Here is an 18,371-nt window from a genome sequence, read left to right on the forward strand (position 1 = left end):
TCAGCTACTTTGCAAGTAACTGAGAGAAAATATTATCATGTAAATGTTAGTGTTATTTCAGGGCAGCTGCTAGTTGATTTCATATCAAAATATATCAATTCCATATCAAAATATGGAATCTACAGTGATGATCTGTTTTCCCACATTCAGAGTTAAGGTCAAAGAGCAAAATATTTATATGCTTAAAAAAACCTTCCACACCTCCCTGCTGGGAGCGGTGACAGGATATATTCCAAAATAATGACAACCTACAACCTAATTTTTATAGATCTACCCAGAATTGCTTATTCACTTTTCACAGAATCACAGAATCAGCTGAGTTGGAAGGACTCACAAGGATCATCAAATTGAACTCTGAGCCCTGCACAGGACCATCTATTTGAAGTGATTATTATATTAATGGGAGAACCATTGTGTTCAACTGGTGGCACAAAACTACTGAAAAAGTACAAATTTTGCTTTCTTTTTTCTTAGTCCTCTTCGCCTTTTCTAAAGCACTTATTTTAGACAATGCTTTTTAAAAACATGGCAGTATTGTATTTACAAAACAATACTCCTTGCCAATCAATACATCTTTCATTTCATACGCAATACCTTCTCCTTTTTCTCTCCAAAATTATTAGCTCCTTTTTGGATATTTCAACCAGATATTAAACTCCACACAGAAAAAAAAATCCAAACCTTTGTATTTCGTGTCACCTGCTAAAAATAATCGTAAAAATAAATCAGTATATTCACTTGGGAGGAAAACAACTCTGCTGCAGAATGCAGCCTTTCTACACATCTTTTTATGTGCAAAAAGGAGGGAGGGAAGAAGCAGTTTTCCTCTCTGCTGTGAGGCTGGTAACAGCCAGCAGAAGGGCAGAAATGCCAAGCTGAGGAAAACTCACCAGGTTTTTAAGAGAGCTCCAGAACACAGACAGCACATAAGGGCACGCACCAGAAAGTTTTCTACTTCCCATACCAACAAGAATACAGTTTTATTTTTTACTGATACAAGTACGCAGGCATAAAAAGTCACATACATGTGGCTTAGTCCAATACTAGTAATTCAAATAGACACATTTATGGTATGACTGTCAGTGTGAACTATATAGTTATTGTCTAGTGAACACCAGTGCATACTATGTTAAAAATGTATAGCCTATTGAATCTTCTAAGTGTTAGAAAAAGGTCATAGTAACAAAAGTGAAAGTATTAATCCTGGAGTAGCTCTGGTACAGTGTTCTGCCACAATCCTCTGGTTCCACAATAAACATACTGCTTCAGGTCTCAAAGATATCCTGAGAGAGTATCCATTAAAGTGGGAAATCACCAGGAAGAGACACACGACACGGGCTTCACTGAGCTTGGATCCGGACCCGGGACAGAAATGACTAAAGAAGATATACAGAAACAAAACTCAAACAGATTAATGTTCTGTGGAGCTTTTCAGTGCATGACTGGGTTCACCATTCATGTAACAGAACAAAACACAAACAATGTCATTTAGCACCTGCAAAGGGAGTGTGCACTGACAAAACTGTAAATGGACAAGGCTTATAGAGTAATGTGGGGTCAGAGCAAGTACTACGGAAGTTCTTCAGCATGACAGCACAATATTCTCGGGATTATGCATCTCCTACATGGGACCACGAAGCACCACTGTGGACAACCCTCTGCGAGGACTCACGTCTCCACCGACGGGAGAGCAAATCCTTGGACAGGCAGCACTGGATTTTGTAGCTGCAGGATGAACAGCCCGTGGCAGAACCATGTATTAATTGCACCATTTTGAGCGGATGAACTGTTCTGGTAATAAATCTCCAGTAGCACTTTATCAGTCCAAGATAGTGCCCTTCAGCAACACATTTCAGAGAAACTTCCTAATCAACACAACACTTGACACAGCTGGGAGGGACCAAATACACTACAGTGACTATTTTTAAACATAAACATGCAATTGCAAGAAAAAGTAGAGAAAAAGAAGAATGTAGCATAAATTTCAGTGGTAAATATGAGGAATGACTTATCAGCATAACTAAAGGCACCAAATCCTCCTTTCCCAATTTAATATACTGTTTAGCATAAGAGGTATCATATAAATATTTCTCAAGTTCTAATTACTCACGTCAGTATAATTCTAATGTCTTTAGAAAACCTTGTCCGTTTTGCAAGCACCATGCCAGACCTCTGTACAAAATTTTGATTCTCCCAGCTATCTCCCTGTATGGCCCAGTCCTGATACAGAGCATCTGGCCAGAAAGGTCAGAACCAAGTTATTCATGTTTGTTTTTCTCCAAGAAAAGACGAAAGGAAGATGATAAATAAGCAGGCTTTGCTTGTCCCACTCCTTCTGTGGAATTTCTAGTACAATACGTGGCCAACCTTGCACTGGAAGAACCAACATACTTATGATAAACCACTACCAAATGCCTGGCCTCCAAGAAGGCAAGAGAACTTATGTCTGACAACTAATAGAGTTGAGTTTTTGGTACCTTTTAAGTCTTTCTTGAACTTCTTCCTGGACCTGGGGGTCCAGGATTTCATTTCTCCTGCAGATGTATGATTCAGCTGAAAAAACAGCAAGGTATGTTGCCCTACAGTTTCATACTGTATGCAGAGAAGAGTTTGAAAACGTTTGCTCGCGCATACGATCACCAAGAGTTCAGTGCTTCTTTCTGGTGATGGACAGACCTGCTCCCTGCAGGCAGGGCACAGTGGGGCACCCCTATCAGCATGGCTGCCATGGTGTGCATTGACAGCTGTGCACAGTTACCACTCCATTTATTTCTCACTGCCACTCTTTCTTAGATCTTTTTTTCCCTTTAAATAACTTAACAGGGCCAGTGCTAGCAGATTCATATCACAGAAACACAGAACAGTTTGGGTTGGAAGGGACCCTTAAGTTCACCTAGTTGCAACCATTCTACCATGGACAGGGACACCTTCTACTAGATCAGGACGCTCAGAGCTCCATCCAACCTGCCTCACTTCAACAGGAAAGACTGGCTTCCACAGTACTTTCTTTTAGGAACAATAAGTGTTCCCACAGTTCTCCTCTTAAAAATCAGTAGCAGACATGTTGATATAGTGCCAAAGACCTGGTAGCTGAGATCTATGCAAAGAACTGGTCACTGGCTCCTACTAGACAGGTGAATAGGATACAACTGAATTCTGGCCTAATAATGAATAATTAAAGCAACTGTCCTTATCTTCTCAATTCTCTAGGGGGAAAAATGAAAAAAAAAACCACACCAAAAAGAGAAAGAGGAAATAAATAGATAGAAAAATAAAAAATACTTTCAACCATCTGAGATCTAAAACAGAAGGACAGCTGATGTCAGACTTATAAAAATCACAAAAATTCATGACACTGAACTGGTTTACTACTTGAGCTTCAGCTAAAAGTTTTAATCTCCTCTGTAAGGGTAAAAATGCCTAACACCAGGACAGGAAGCACCTAAATCAAGATAAGAAACTCTGGACTAGACACAGACTAAAAAATATTAACTTCTTCAATATTTTTCAAATGAACCAATTATATAGGCAGGAACTACCACATTCTCCTCTGAACTGACATTTCTCTTTAGCTTTTTTCTCTATAAAATCACACACTCATTCAAATTTCTCTCAAAAAAATCTTTCTGGAATGCCTAGAAAAACACCCCACAATGGCTGGGCAGATGGCACACTGCAATAGCTTATTATCCTAATCTCAACAGTCTCTCTTTATCTGCTGCTGAAATCAAGGTCAAGTGAAAAACTTTAAAAACCACTATGAGTTCTGGGTATCTTAAAATTAGGTTTGTAGCTAGATAAAATCTAAACATTTCTACCATTTTTAGATTTTTTTTTTTTTTTAACCATTTGGCAAGCAAAAGGATATGCAAATTGTTCAGGAAGGAGTGATGGCTCCTTTTCAAGACTGACTGACTTGAAGACATGCACATGCAGGCTGGGTTCTGTCAGGACAGAAGTTCTCCTTCCATCTGTGGTGCCAGAACATTCTAGTAGCACGACACGTTTAGAAGACTCTTTAAGTAATATCTTAATACTGGGGTTGAGACCTTTAGAACTAAGAGTCATTGACATGCAAGTGGAACACACATAATACGTAGTCCCTTTAGCTGGTCCCTTGTCACCTCAATATCCTTACAATAAAAAGCACCATGCTACAAGAAAAACAAACCTCTGAGTCTTGTGACTGACACTGCATATTCAAAACTTCAAAATCTCAGAGGAAGGTATGACCAACGTGTTTGCCCACGTAAGCAAGATCCCAGTGAGGATTTTAAAACGGAGAAAGAGGCCAGTCTGACATCTGGACTTCTTCTTTGAGATATGTCTGAAGAATGAAAGAGACATCTATCCCTCCTGGATACCATCAGCAGAGGGACGTATCTCATAACAAATTCTCAAAGGCATTGTCAAGGACATATCTTCTTAAGCATCTCTTAACTCAGAAGCATGGTGAGCCCCGTGCCTGGGGTAAGCACACAGGCACCATGGTGAGGATTCAGGGAGTGTAGTTGATTCTTCCTATTTTTACTTACTGGAAAACAGGGAGTTTGCTTCTTGAGCCAGAACCTCGCTTCTCTTTAGACATCCACAACCTGAGAATTGCCAAAGCTTATCTCAGTTTAAACTCAGAGATATGAATCTTAATGAAGAATAATTAAAGCAAAGACTGTTTCCCCTTGCTGATGGAAACTGAAATGAAAGAAAAAATGGAACAAAATTATTATAAAACAATTTTCAGGAAGACAACATCATGCCAACTAAAAGCATCTTGCAGTCTGTCCTCCTTATGAAAAGCTAAAATATTTATACCTAAATATACTTTCCATGGCTGATCTGTTTTTGCCTTCATGCATGTTCAGAGAAGCGTTGTCCTTGAACATTAAAATCATAAAAATACCACAACTGGAAAAGTGACAACCACACATGAAACTTTATTTGAACTATTTGGATGACAACAAATCTTAATTAGGAGACCACACACTGACACGTGCAGACACACAGAGAGGAATGCTGAGTGTCCAAGCTGACCAGCCTCTAAATGAGAGGAGAGGAGAGGAAGCTCGAAGCTGCTGCTTGTGCTCTGCTGAGGAGTACACAGTGCATGTAATACAGTAGGAGTTTGGAACCACAAGTTGCGCAACACAGACTAGGTTACTTACAATATGTTTGCCATAACTGAAAACAAAAACTGTGTTAAGTGCCTCCCAAGCACCTCTTTCTTCATAAAAATATGAATCTCACTGCTTTTTTGAAAACAAAACCAAAAAAATCAACATAATAGAGGAGGAAAACAAAATGAAACAAAAACCAAGCAACCAAGACAGAGCCACAGAAGAGAAATGGAAAATGTTTAAGTTAATGAAGTTCAATTCATCACTGAATTTTGCCTGCATGAAACACGGGAAGATTTTGCTGACTTTGGTACTGCCAGCAAAAGATGACTTTAAAGGTTTGATGGTTTATATGAAATACTCACATCTGGATGTGTCAGTGTCTTATCTCGCTCAAAATGTGTATCTGGTGTTTTCCATAATGGAATCCTCTACTTCTCCATTTGCATAGTTGTCCTTTTTTGTTGTCATTATTGGCTTTTTTTGGTGTGTGTTTTTTTTTTTTATTTGCTTTCTTTTTGGTTTTTGTTTGGGGGTTTTTTGTTTGTTTGTTTTGTTGTTGATGTGTGCTGGTTTTTTTTTTTTTTTTTTGAGTCTCACAATTATTAAGAACCACAAAAATTTGCAGGTAACCTCTCATTCTGAGAGTTAACATTGAACACGTTTGAACACGTGTAATTATATTCAGCTTCGCCTAATATACTACAAAAGAAAAGTAATTTTTGAAATAAATAGCTTAAGTTGGAGCAGTGTAACTGGAGCACATCTGACGCTTATTACCTTTCCCAACAGTTACCCTATATATTATAGATATAAAAGTATTTTTATAAACAGATATACTTTTGCATAATTTTTACCAAAAAAAGAGAAAGATTAATTCAGGCCTATAAAAAGTTAGGCTTCTATTTTTCATGGGAATAGTTCACCAAGGCTAAATTCAGAGATTCCGAGCATACTTTCAAGAGGTACTTAGCACCTTAAAGTTAAACTTAATTTAGCAATTTAAACTGGAATGCACAAAGTTAAAGACTGCCTTTAAAAAAATTAGACTTCTTGCACCTTTGCTACATGAAGAAGGCACCATGCAAGATGAAGGAATGTAGTCCACTCCTCCTTATATCCCTTGCACCTTTGCTACATGAAGAAGGCACCATGCAAGATGAAGGAATGTAGTCCACTCCTCCTTATATCCCTGGCCCATTACCCTTGGTAGCAGATCATACATGCCTATTACTAACATCTCTTGGTGAAGAGGAGGAGATGAAAATAGGACTTAGCTACATATGTGCTTCTAGTACCAAAAGGGGATTCTTGCTTCCTCTCTACCAAACAATCTTTAATTTTTACGCTGTTATCTAATTAAATTTCACTGTGCATACTAAGTTTTCTGATGTCTAGCTATTTTATGTTCAGTCCCAAATCAAAAGAGCACACACTCATAAATGACCCTTTCGTTAAAAGAAACCAAACCAAAAATTAAGACAAGGTTTGTTGTATATAAAGATATCTCCCACTCTAGTTGTTTCCTCAGTTCAGCCAAGGAGAAGAGATCATGCACATAACTTCTAACTAGGTCACAAACTCTACCTTTCTAATATTTTATTCATGCACCTTGTAAAGGGATGCACATTATGTCAAGTTCCAAGAGGAGCATCATGCTATAAGCAACAGCTCTTCAAGAGTGGTTCAATATTGTGTCGGGATTACTTTATTTTATGGATGGAGAGACACATCCAATTTCTTCAGCCAGTGAGAAATAACAACATAAAATCAAGGAGTGAATCTCTTGACATACTCTTTGCTTTAACTTACAGTCAATAGTTCTTTGATGAGTGTGTGGATTACTCTATGGGAATTCTCAAATATACCTGTAAGAAGACAATGTACTGTCCAAAGTCTAAATTAGCCACATAGAATTCCTACATACATTAGACAATACTTAATGGTCAGCACATAAAGAAAAAAAGAGTTAAAAATCTATTGTTTCATGCTGCATATTCTGAAAACCATAATGCTTTTAGAATACATACACAGAAAAACTGTGTGTGAATTTTCAGCTGGGATATAATGGATATCTTCGAAAATTACATGAGAAATTCATCAAGTGCCGTTGCTCTCTGCTCATTAACCTGGATGTTTACAGTATGCCTTATCCTATTTCTTAGGATTTTTATAATCTGGTGCCTTCTTTCAGGTCAGTACTTGTTACATCTGATTCACTAAGATTCAGAAATTCTATCCTGAGATTTTCTTTTTTCTCCCCTAGTAAGAAGATGTGGAATATCTACACCACACTAAGCATTGCTGAGAAAGAGAAGGGCCTTTGCAGAGGTTAAAAGCAGGCTCCGGGCACTGAGCCAGTCTCCAACTGTGCTTTGCCCTGCTAAACTGTGTTTGTATTTACTCTAAGAGTATACAGTATCTGTATACAGGCTCTTGAAATACCAGGGGCAACCTAATACAAAAAATTAGGGAAGCAGCAGAAAAAAAATATTTAAGAGCCATTTTTCCACTTCAATTGCTAACAGAACACGATTTACACAATGAATCTGGACCTGGAGTAGCATTCACCTTTTTGGGTTGGATGTTTGCATCTGACTGCAAAATATTTAATTTTACTCCAGACAACACATTTTAAATTCTTCAAGAAAAAAGTCAGGATCGAGACCTGCTGGATGGAGACAGTTGTAAAAATGAACAACACAACAGATAAAAGTAATGGGAGTTAAGAATTAACAGTTATTTGTTGTTTGTTTTTTTTTTCCCATTATTACACATAGATTTTGGTGTGACATCATGCTATATGCAAGTCGTTGAAAATGTTACTTTTTTGGAGACGTTGCACAAAAAGGTTGGAAAAGTGAGAGCTTAAGATCAGTTGACATGAAAAGAGGAAGCAGTCTCAGGGGTCTGTCTGGGATGCAGCACAGGAAAGAGTTTGTCCTGTAGACACACTGCCTGGAGCGGCATAGGTTGCCCAGTGCCAGACCCATGCTGACCCACCAGAGCCAGTTGTGGGGCCAGAGCACAGAAGGAGAGGGTGAGAGCACTGTGTTTGATCAGCCCTGAAAAGAGAAGTCTACAGGGAGACCTACTCACTGTCTGCTACTGCCTGACAGGAGGGAACACAGACGGTCTGCGAAGGTGCACAGAGAGAGAAGGGAGCCATCAGCCAGAGCTGCAACATGGGATATTCAGGTCTTATACAGATAAAAGTCTTTTTATTATCAGGGAGGTGAACACTGAAACAGAGGGTCTGCTGGACCTTCATCCTTGGAGATGCTCAAACTGTCCTGCTCATGGCCCTGAGCAACCTGATCACACGTGACCCAGTCTGGTCAGCAGGGTGAACTAACTGACCTCTGGAAGTCCCCTCCAACTGTTTGATTCTCTGATCTCATCTTGCTACCTCTTCCTCAGTGGTGCCAAAAGTCAGTGTCTCTTTGCCTCACACTATCTTCAGCAGCAGATGATCCAGACGTGGAAGGCAGAGTAATAAATAAGTACATGTTTAAATTCATCACCATATATATTGACCTCTTTCTATCTCTCCTTTTTTTCCATTCTTGAAAGACTGAGATATTTGCTTTGCAGTATGCACCAGGCACCTCCTTGGTTCTTCTGCTTTTTCTATCTCTCGGTGATTTACTTGTCAACAGCACACAAAACAGGATGATGAGGAAATCAAGAAAACAGGAGGAGGAGAACAAGAACTACCTAGACAAAGAAAAGCAAGATCTCTCCTTTTTAGCAGTAGGCACCTGTAACATATTCATCAGGACACTGGGTTAAGAGACAGCACTTTGCAGGATTGCTTTGTGTAGAGTATTACAGAATCAGTTCAGGAAAGAGATGAGAAGACAAAAAGCTGCTAATGCCAGTGTTTCACTGTCAGTAGGGGATAAACAAGGGCTGATGGGCTGTGTCATTCTATGCAAGCCTGGCTGGCATGCTGTAATACTGAACACAGGCCTCAAATACACTGTACTCAAGATACAGGTATGCAGGGGCACACAGAGGAGACACAACCAAGGGATGGGAATAACAAATACTGCTATTTAGGAACAAAGATGTTCTCATGCCATAAAACACATACTAGGGAAGTAAATTGCCAAGGGTATCCCATAAAGTTCTGTGGTGCATATCACATTGACTGAACTAGCCAGCTCAATACTAATGATGTGATCTGCTCCTTGTGGCTCATGGAAGAACATGATGAGGTAGAACTGTGCAATGATTTCATCAAAAGAAAACAGAGGATATGTAAGCAATCTTGAGTTAGACTAACTGTTTGGCTCTCCCCAATGTTTCTACCGACAGTTTAAGCAAGAACGTGCAAATATTTGCAGTGATACAATTCGGTAGCAGTTTTCCCAGCAGACACTAAGCAACAGAGATCACCAAATTAATTTTTTCTGTTTAGTGAAAACAAATAATGCATTATTAGAAACTGGCAGAGAACAAACAAACTAAAGCAACTCAGCAAACCCACACAGAAACTGGGCAATTAAACTCCCATTTTTCACAGCAAAGATGCCTGGAATCTCAACACTGTAAAACATGCAACACTCTCCCCTGATTCAATTTTCCTTAAATCAGCTCTTTCTTTTCAGTATCCCAACCAAACACAAACTACATTTTAAAAACATCCATTTTAAGAGAGGAGTACAACTCCAAAATGAAGCTACTGAAGCACAACCCTCTAGTACTTTGTCACATGGCTCCTGGGAGTCACTAAAGAAGCAAGTCCTCAGGGGCTTCGCATCTTAAGAGATATTCAGTGCAAGATCTCAGGGTCTGGATTCACAGCTGTTTTACCTGCTAATTACTAATGCATAGAAGCAAACTTTGCAATGTTAATGCCCATGTGCTCATTGATGAACCTCCAAATGGCTTCATACTGCAGATGATATCCACACTGGATGTAAGCCATGGTACTACAAATGTGGTTTAAGGTTGGCGAGATTTCTAACCAGTGTCTGCACACTGCCAACAATCTCTTCTTTGGCTCATTTTCTCATCATGTTGTCCACACTGTCATTATTCAGTGTGACTATTACATCAGTATACCAGGAACCCACTGAAAAGGAGCATTTAAGAGGGTGGAAATGTTTTATTTTTAATATTTCCTATGAAAGAATAAATCTTTATAGCTCCCACCACTTCCCCTTTTCAGGATCCAAGCATTATTAACAACTCTTCTGATAAGGAACTTATTGTTTTTACACAGTAAGAGGTAGTGCTAAGGATTAATAACACATAGGTAATGTTTATTAATTTCTTAGTGACAACTTATTTGCACTTATAAGCTATACCTCAGTTACAAAGACAGCATAGCTGCCCTTCACTAGTCACCACAGCCACACCGCTTTCATCCCACAATCCCATCATCAAAGTTCATGGTAAAGAAGAGCATGACCAATGTAAAACTCTTCACTTCTGAACTGCTGTTTTATAACTTATGGGAATCCTATGGAATCTGCAATGTATTAACTGCAAAAGACTACACCTATACTGAATTCTCCTTCAGCCAACTGCATACCTGGTGGGGCCAAGCACTGCAGTAGCCATAAGGTGAGGGGCAGCCAGAAGCAGAACATGCCCTTCCAGCCGTTTCAGCTGGCCAGGGTGCTGGTGGACGAAAGCAGCTTAGAGTAGGATCACTCTGGGAAGTGGCTGTGTGACAACAGCTCCCAGCACAGCCGACTGCTGGAGTGTTCGCTTTGCAAAGGTGCTTGCTGCTGTGACAAACTCTGGAGCAGGTCCCAGAAAGCAGGAGCAGAGAGGGGTAGGGCACCCCAGCCCAGCCCAGCAGAAGTGGAGGGTGCTGTTTGCACTGCAGGTCACCTCCTGTTCCCCTGTCTGACAATGGCAAATAGCTTTGTCATTTTGCAGTTCTGGGAACAGAATATTGTCTTGTGAAATTACAATGCTGTTTTAATACTGCCATTATTAGCATTGTCTTCAGACAATAAAATGTTCTGTTGCAGTCGCTGTGGGCTTGCAGCACTGAATACACACTGAGTAACCTCACATTGATTTACATGGCACAACTGTGTGAACACGTGTTCTTTAGTTAAACCCACACACCCCCAAAAGTAAAAATAAGCAGATCTCCAAGGAAGAACTCACTTTCTACACAATGCAAAAGCAACCCTTGCTGTGTGCTTCTACAGCCTCAACAAACATGTGACAAAAGGCTTAGTAAGACTACTCCTATTTTCTGATCTGGAAGTAGAGGAGTAAACAGAGCCATCCCAAAAGGGTCATGCCACTAAAAATGTATGTGCCCAAACATGGCTTTATTCAGTGGCCTTCATAACACAAGCAGAGACGGTACCCACAAGCAGTCACTTTGCATCACAATGCCAACATAGAGAAGTTTCCACTCCCCTCCTTTCCCTTCAAATAAGAACAGCACCTCTCAAGAATAATCACTCAGATGCTTTCTCACTATATGTAATAATATACCCCCCCCAATTACATTCAACCTCATTCACAGCAGAAGACATCCAGAAGATTTCAAGTTGGAGCATGGGGAGAGCCTACTGCCCAGACATTCGCTCTTATCACAGGACTTGCTGTGCTGCCAATTCACCATGCACTGCTGATACCAGCGAACATAAAACCAAAGCAAACAACTGATCTGTGTTCAAACTTGTCTGTGTTTCTGCCCCTGAACTAAACCCTCCTAGGAATAGAAACTGCATCAAGTAAGAGTTTGCTTACTTTGAAATGAAACTACAGAGGGCACAGAGGGTTAAAATGAGCAAGCTTTTTTTTTTGTATTACACCTCTGAAACTATCCTCCACAGTCCTCCTCACACCAAAGCTGCACAGCTGCCTGCAGGCACATTATTTTACACTTCCTAAAACAAAACCTCCTATGTCTAAGGCATCTAACACACAATCAGATATACTCCAACCAGGTGTTGTCATTATAAAAGGATTTTCCTATCATGCATGCTCACAACACTGGGCACTTGAACAACTGTCCTGCCTGACAGAGCATGACTTCAGTACAATATTCAAAGGATGCAAATTGAGGCAAATAAAGTGTTCATACCACCAAACATATCTTAATGCCCTTCCTTTAGGCTGATGTGCTCACCTGAAACTCTTGTCCTTGTCTTCCTTCTTGGGAGAACTTCTCTTCTGGTCCAGTAATTCCTCACAGACCACAGCTAGGGAAAAGAAGCCTCCAGTTGCCCTAGCAGTTTAAGCTCAAGTAAGAAAACACAAACAATACAGCATACAGAAATGCTCAAGTGAAGGTCTAGCTATATGAAAAAGTACACTAATAAAAAAGCCTTTGTTTTTTTTACCACAGATGATATCTAAAAGGGACTTAGTTTCAGAAGTCCCCTTAGTTTTCAATTCCTCCCTCCCTATCTTGAAACAACAGTGCCTAATGGAAAGAAAAGTGACCTTCTTGCCTAACTGTAAGGAAAGCTGTGGACCACAGCTTCTTAAATACCCAGAATGAAGGCAATACCTGTCCTTTGGAGCTGCTTTTATTCTATGCTGATTTCCCCTTCTTCTCTGGGCAGGTCTCTCGTGCACCTGTGCAATGCAAGCCTGATTGCCAGCCCAAACGAGCCCAGCCCAGCCTGCAGGGTCCCTCCCAGTGGCTGAATTAGACACAAAAACCAGTGTGCCCTTGTTCAAAATGTGCATTGTGTGCCACAGGTTTTATGACTGCAGGGGTTCCCTTGGGTCTGCACAGCATAGTTTATGTGGTGGGCACAGTCAACAGCTTCCTCAGCTCTCTCTTCTTCACCCAACAGCAAAATACCCCATGTGCCCTGCGCAAGGAAACAGCCTAGAACAGCAGCTCAGGACACAACCTGGTAAAGGAGGATAGTATTTACTGCCACCAACCGTGACCCTCTGTAAGCTTATTACACCTCACTCAGTAAACTAATGTGACTTCAGGCCCACAGACACAGGGGAAGGAGAATAGCTGAGAGAAATTTGTAGGTCTTTGCTCCAGAGTCCTTCCTGCCCTTATATTTATTGCTCTTGAATGGATTTCCTTTCTGCTGACAAGGCCATTAAAAGCCTTGCAGGTCACAGGTGGGCTGGTGTTAAACCCTTGTGTGTGATATTCCACTCTTTCCAGATCAGGCAAGGTAGCCAGAAACTAAACACAACTAGCATAAATTACAAAGTAGCATGGGGATTGAAAGAAATGTTAATACAGTATTCCTGAGCCTAAGTTTTCACTGTTCTCACATCACTACTGCAAAGAGAAGGGAGCAAGGTTTCTGGGAAGGTTACGGCAGCCCTGCACTGCCTTGCACCATGATCACCTACCCAGCAAAGTGCAGCGCTGACTGAGGGCTGCTCACGTGGAATCATGATGTACATTTTAGATCATGCTTCCAAACTGTCTGAATTTTGTTGCCAAGCAGGTGAATCCTTCAAATGATACTATGCAAAAAGTACATGAAGCCTCAAAATTCCAGGTCAGACAATTTCCTCTCCTACTTAACCCCAGGCATTTCAAACAAGGAGAAATGTGCAGTGCACAGGGGCAGTCTTCCAGAAAAGCCAACTTTCTGGGGCTTACGGCTTATCCTCTGTAGCTCATGGAAGGCTTATACTTTAACCCTGTGAAAACGTTATCACTTATTATTACACTACACTTCATGCTCAATATTTACGCCCTTTTCTCCAGTGCCAAAAGCTCATGTTGATACCTTAAACTTCACTGTGCAGACACAAAACTTCTATATCTGGGATGCCTTATTCTTTTTTCCTTTCTTTCTTCCCCCTCCCCCCTCAGACATGAAGGTAAGCTTTAAGATCTATTACAAAATTCAAGAGCAATGCAATTTTGGTGAAAAAACATCTGAGATGACAAAATACCCTGACCATAAAAATATATTAAAACCACCAAATTTTTTATTTCATACATTCAATCCTAGAGTGATTTTTATTAGCCTACAGAACATTAGAGCCTTGTAAAGTCAGATTTACAACAGAACTTGAAACAGCCCCATCTATAGCCTATGAAGTGCTGTTATAACACAAACTTTAAAAGTGTCAAACTTCAGTGAATTAGGAAACTTAGCACTTTGCCCCTTTTTAGCTGTAATCTTACATGAAAAGGGGCTATCACAAAAAGTGCCTGCCCTTATGCTGTAAATATTTTATTATTTTCTTACAGCTGTTATAAAAGTCAAAGTGACAAACCATACGCTAAATTGCTGATTTTATGAACTTTTCCGAAAGCCTGAATTTCACTACAAGTTCTGAATTAAAATATATTGATAAAAGCAAAAGGATAAGACAAACTAGGAATGAGCAGGTAAATCAAAAAATCAGGGTTTTAAGCTTCATATTTTAAAATGTACAGGAGGTAACAACCTACAAGAAAAGTCTGTCAAAATCACCAGTTTGAAGAGTATTTAAATACCTGTTTTCCACAGTGCACAAAGTTGAACAACTACTGCTATTTCTGAAAAAATTCATGTCAGTAAATGTGCAAGACCTAAATACCTACACGCATTTCTCTTTAAGTACATAGAAGAACAGTAACTTGGGGTAGCATTCCCCCGAACTGCTAAATAAGTTTGTAAGTGCTACATTTTCACAGTGAAGCACGGCATTATATCAATGTCACAGACTGCACCTTTCTCACATGATGTCATGCATGCTTTGGAAGACAAATATACACCATGCTGCCAGTGAAAACCTCTTTAAAACTTCACTCATGATATTTTTTTACTTTACCTTACTAATCCTTATAAAATTGCTTTTTCTCCCTGCTTGAATTCATTTACCTTCTTTCATATACCATCAGTAGCTATAGTAGAAAATGAGTAACTGAAATGTCAAAATATTGCCATTAATTTCAATGTTCCAGGGGAAAGCTGAGAAGCTGAAAAGAGATAATTAGAATCATAGAATCATTAAGGTTAGAAAAGACCTCTAAGAACATCGAGTCCAACTGTTAATGCAGCACCACCATGTTCATCATACTAAGCTGTATCCCCAAGTGCCACATCCACATGCCACACTTCAGGGATGGTGATTCCATCACTTCTCTGGGCAGCCTGTTCCAGTGCTTGACCACCCTTGCAGTGAAGAGACTTTCCTGATACCCAATCTAAACCTTCCCAGGTGCAACTTGAGGCCATTTTTATTTGTCCTACCACTTGTTACCTGGGAGAAGAGACTGACCCCCAGTTCACTTTCAGGTAGTTCTAGAGAGCAATAAGGTCCCCTTATTGAAGGGGAACTTTCTTTTCTCCAGGACAAACAACCCCAGCTTCCTCAGCCACTCCTCCTAAGACTTGTGCTCCAGACTCTTTGTCACATTGATTGCCCTCCTCCAGACGCACTAATTGAAAATACAGACTTTTTTCATATTACTTGTATGCGTATATATGTATGTTTATAGTATTTATTTATATATTTTATTCTGAATGCCAGAAAAAACACTGCTTTCCTACCCTGCATACTTTTCCAATTCCCGCAGAGAAGGATGAAAATCCTAAGCAAAATGTCACTGTTTATAATGCAAAATATTTTATACAGAGTAAACAGAACCTACCTCATGGCAGGGGGAGATAAGGGTAAGTGGAAAATGTCAGAAACACCGTCAGAGACAGAGAGAGAACCTATTCATTAAAGAAATTATTTAGTTCCTAGATCAAAATACCAAAGAATAAAAATAATGATCACCATCCCCACAGATAACTAGGATTTGGAGAGGAGAAAAAAAATATCTCTTCTAGACTAACTAAAAGCTACAGGATATCAAATCTAGTCATCGCATTTTGTGAAAACTTTTCAAATTTTCCTCATAATGCAAATTAAATCTCATTCTCCCCAGACAAAACCTTCTCTTTCAAGATATTTTTCTGGATCAGCTCCAAGGGAAGGGAGAAGCGCAGATGAGCTAAAACAAGTAACCCAACTTATCAAACCCTCTGCAAGGCTGGATGCATATGGAAATGAAATGTATTCCCAAGCAGATAGACTAGATATGTCAGTATGTTTTTGCCATCTCTGATATAAAAATAGGTGTCAGCAAAAACCCAGTATAAATTCTTGCAAGCCCCTGCAGGAATGCTGCTGTTTCCCTCTGGATTGTTCAACCAGCACAACCACCCAGAAATGTCTCATAATCAAGGAAAAAAGGTGTGGGAGGGAACCCACCCCAAACCCTCACTTCTGTTGTGCTCAAAACCCCAAAAATTCTCCAGATTAGTCAGACAGACCTTGCAAAAAATATTCCTGAGTCTTCACCACTGACCCAGGGTTTGTCCCTTGTCCAAGCGGGAATGGCAAGATCCCTTCCATGGGGTAGTGGTGCCATCGCTGGGCATCAGGAAAGCAGTTGGGAGCATTTTGTGGCCTAGAAGGAAACAAAAAAAAACCCCTATCTGCTTTTAACAGCAAAATCAACGTGAGGCATGCTCCTACAAGCTTCACCTTACTATTCCTCAGGAAAACCTCGCTGGCCTTTTCTGTTCTGTGTTTTTCTGTGAGCAGGCATCACATTCGGCATGTGCGGGGGCTGTTGCCAAGTGCTTCTAAAACTCGCACTCCCACATCTTGGACATGTGTGTCCCTGCTCATGCACGCATAAAAGACAGTGGCAAACTGTGGCAGCCGTGACCTGAAGGAAGCACTGAGCACAGTCGGCCACCCTCTGAATCGATTAATGCAGACTGCACAGATGCTCTCCTCCAGCATCAGTGTGGGTAGCAGCAAAACACACAATGAAAAAGGAGCTTTCTTAGAAAAAAAAAAGAAATGAAAAAAAAAACCCCAAACAATTAGAAATGTTTTGCCTTCAAGCAGCTCTTCGTTTCTCCTCCCACTCAAAAAAAGCTAATGGGTTGCTTTTGTAATCTATTATTAATTTTTATACACATAAATATAGCAATTTCATGCCTGTTCTAGAAAATTAACAAATTGAACCACTGAAACACACTCCAGCATATGACCAAAATGCATCTTGTGCTTCAGTCAAACTTCTCAATTACAACTTCTCTTTTTCTGCATTTCTTTCTCTTGCTTTCACTATTTCCCTCCATTTTGCCCCAGATTTCCAAACTCCAAATTTTAGTAGATTAAACTGGCGGAAATCTTGCTCCTCAACACAATTTGTTCTTGGTCTGTAACTGCAGCAGACAGACAGGCTGCAGCCTGAGGATGCTGGATCAGCCACGGAGCACAGACCATTTCGAATTTAGGTCGCTCTGACCCCAGCGAACAGCAATAGCGTGTTTTTCCACACTTGACTGTTTTCCTGCTGACCTGCGTGTTGAACGAGACAACAGTCCCAATGCAACGTAAAGAACAATGTCAGCATAGGAGACATTTAATGATAAATATGTCGGGAAACGTCAAAGTGATTGGGAAGAATTCACTTTCCCAAAGTTTGCTGATGGAGACTGAAGGTGCAAACACTAAGACTGCATGAGGACACATCCTTTGGCCATGTTTGCTGCCTGTATGACGGGGATACAAGGGGGGAACCGATGGCAGGCAGAAATTGTCACCACGTGAGGAAAAGCGGAGCTGAGCCAGCAGCACACATGATAAGAATTATCTCTGCTGGAGGCTGCTTGCTGCCGTGCCGGCACCTCGACCCAGCGCTGACAAACACTGGGGGGGAGCCGGCGCTGAGGCCAGACCTCCCTGGTGATAAATACAGCACTTGGGGCACTGAGGCTGTCAAACCAGCAGACTACCCACCTTTCTGCAAAGCCAACCCTCCCACAGTTAAGAGAGTAAAACTCTTGAGTAGCTGCAGGAAGGTGAGAAATGCAGCCAGGTCCCATGTTAGTGGAAGGTGAAAGGAAGAAAGCCCTGACTCTCTTCCCTTGAGGTTCTGCTATTCCCTGGAGGGCTGGAGCTTGAGCTTCCCAGCACCCAGCCTCCTTCAGTGGCTGAAGCTGTCCCAGGCAGGGCAAGCTCCAACAGCTCCTTTGCAACCACACCTACTCAAGCTGCTTTCTAGCTGTCGGACTCAACATTTGTGTTCTTAAAACTGTACTTCTTTAAAAAAAGGGACTATACACTTCACACAACACAGTCTGTTTATAAAGAATGGTTCCTGCACAATTGTGTGCACAACTGTTCAACTACATGTGAATCCAGAGGGGAAAGGCTTAATGGATAGCAATATATTTTAGCTTGCCCCATAATTTGTATCCTATCAGCTCAAAACTGCAATGCTCCCCTAAGGACATCCTCAAGCACAGGCAGCATGGGAAGTCCAAAGCAAGGTAACAT

The 18,371-nt window shown here is 40.6% G+C and overlaps 1 protein-coding gene across 5 annotated transcripts in view; it reads right to left on the minus strand.

Annotated features, from left to right (window-relative positions):
* The window catches only part of FAM110B (family with sequence similarity 110 member B), a 114,710-nt gene that overhangs the window by 18,503 nt on the left and 77,836 nt on the right, over positions 1-18,371 (minus strand). Inside the window, exon 1 of one of the 5 annotated variants that reach the window (XM_050318779.1) lies at positions 16,346-16,378. The exons of 3 other annotated variants lie outside the window; for them this stretch is intronic. The gene's annotated coding sequence lies outside the window, so the exon portion shown is untranslated. Of the gene's footprint in view, positions 1-12,225; positions 12,249-16,345; positions 16,379-18,371 lie in introns of those variants that run through there. One more of the 5 variants, XM_050318788.1, reaches the window with a different exon arrangement.

This window comes from Myiozetetes cayanensis, unplaced genomic scaffold, assembly GCF_022539395.1.
Source record: "Myiozetetes cayanensis isolate MyiCay16 unplaced genomic scaffold, myiCay2020 scf1, whole genome shotgun sequence".
Taxonomy (NCBI): Eukaryota; Metazoa; Chordata; class Aves; order Passeriformes; family Tyrannidae; genus Myiozetetes; species Myiozetetes cayanensis.